This window comes from Arvicanthis niloticus, chromosome 17 (genome assembly GCF_011762505.2).
Source record: "Arvicanthis niloticus isolate mArvNil1 chromosome 17, mArvNil1.pat.X, whole genome shotgun sequence".
NCBI classification, from domain to species: domain Eukaryota; kingdom Metazoa; phylum Chordata; class Mammalia; order Rodentia; family Muridae; genus Arvicanthis; species Arvicanthis niloticus.
This window is the reverse complement of record NC_047674.1, coordinates 24,498,007-24,500,247: the sequence shown is the minus strand read 5'-3', so window position 1 is coordinate 24,500,247 and position 2,241 is coordinate 24,498,007.

Sequence of the window (2,241 nt, the reverse complement as noted above, 5' to 3'; positions counted from 1 at the left end):
TAAATGAATGAGAGGCCCAACTCTGTGTGTGTGTGTGTGTGTGTGTGTGTGTGTGTGTGTGTGTGTGTGTGTGCGTGCACACGCGCACGTTTCCTTCATGTATACCTGTATGCCACATGTGTACCTGATACCCATAAGGGCCAGGAGAGAGCATTGGATCCCCTGGAAGCATAGTTACAGATGGTAGTAAGTGGACGTGTGAGTCCTCTAGAAGAGTACCCAGTGCTTTTAACTTCTGGGTTATCTCTCCAGCACCCCCTTATTGGATTCTTTGTAAGAGACAATGAATACTGAAACTGCAATTGGAAGTATACACAGGTCTACCAAGGTGTAACAGCAAATGGAACACAATATTAAAGCCAAAGAACTCTCTCCGTCTCTCCCAGGCCCTTCCCTGACATGTGCTGGAATAAACCTTGAACAATCTCTGCCAGACCCTGACCAAACCCTTATGTTGAAACTCCAGTTCCCTCCCCCTCACTGCCATCATCAAATTCAATTACCCATTATATATCACATATCCTGATAGCCTGGGAAGGACAGTTTCTAAAGATAAAACAGCCTTGTCTAGACAAGCAGCTCAAGGAGGAAGACACTGAGCTTGCATGTAGCTCTAGCAGTCACACTTAATTCCCTACTCCCTAAACTCCAAGTGTCTTAGTTAGGGTTTCTATCCCTGTGATGAAACACCATGACCAAAAAGCAAGTTGGGAAGGAAATGGTTTATTCAGCCTACACTTCCACATGGCTATTAATCACCAAAGGAAGTCAGGACAGGAACTCAAGCACAGCAGGAAACTAGAGGTTGATACAGAGGCTATGGAAGGTACTGCTTACTGACTTGCTCCCCATGGCTTGCTCAGCCGGATTTCTTATAGAACCCAGGACCACCAGCCCGAGGGAGCACCACCCACAATAGGTTGGGCTCTCCCCCATTGATCACTAATTGAGAAAAATGCCTTACAGCTAAGTATCACAGAGACATTTTCTCAACTGAAGCTCCTTCCTCCCTGATGACTCTAGCTTGCATCAAGTTGACGTGCAAAACCAGCCAAATATCCTATTCTCCTTTCACAGATATCGCTTTCCCTCTGTGTCTGCCCATGGCTGTTTGAAATAGACAGTTCCAACTGCCAAAGCCAGACTGAACTCTTTTTTGCTTTCTGTCTCTTTAAGATGCCACAGAAATCTAATAACAATAATAACAGTAATAATAATAATAATGTGTGTGTGTGTGTGTGTGTGTGTGTGTGTGTGTGTGTGTGTGTAAATTAGGAACAAACAATCACAGATCACTAAGCTGACAATGGTTCAGAAGAGATGATGGCCATAGAAGAGTTACTCAATGCATTGGTAAATACTATTTTGAACTCCTTACATCAGAAGACAGAAGATAATTCAAGAAGTGAATGAGGATATTACAAGGGCACTGAAATATGGAGCCCAAAGACAGGTGTGTTCTGGGATAGAGGAGGGACAGATGTCATTAAAGTGACTTCAAGGAGCTCTTGCTGTTTCATGGCATGCTTCTTCAACCTCATTCTTTACCCCACGGTCAATGTCTGTCTATACATCACAACTCCTGACTTCTGAGTGTTTCTAAGGTGCTTTTTATAACTTCAGGCTCTAAGGGAGTCACACTCAGTCACATCAGTGCCCTACCCACAGGCTGCAGAGGAGATTGGGTGACTGAGCTCAGGGAATTGCTAAGTCCTGGAGCACCGTGATGACCATCGGGTGGAATTTCACTTTATAAGCAGTGTAGAGTGGTGCTGGAGAAAAAAAAAAGGGCACCTCAAAATATTTGAGAATGGTGCAAAGTAATGTGTTTTTTTAAAAAAAGAGTGTTAAACTAAAATTTACTAACATGTAACGGCTCCCATCAGTCTCTAACCATTAGAAATAGGTTCCCAGTGTCCCACAGGGTTAAGCTCATTATACAGGTATATTTTAAAAATATGAATATAGACAGAGCTATAGGCTGTTTGAGAAACTGACAATGTGCACAGCAGTCAGTCAACATCTCTTCTACCGACACATGCCTGGAATCTACAGTCTACTGAGGTGGTAGGTGAGGAGCTCATTTCTTCAAGTCTCCTGAAACTAGAGTTCTTGACCTCACTGAAGATCCACCTCCTGAGTATGAGGGGGACACTTCATTTAGAACCAGTCAAAGGATCAGAAAGGTACAACCTTGTAATTTCTGCTCCCAAGATCAGAACAGAGGGAGTGGATCTGAAG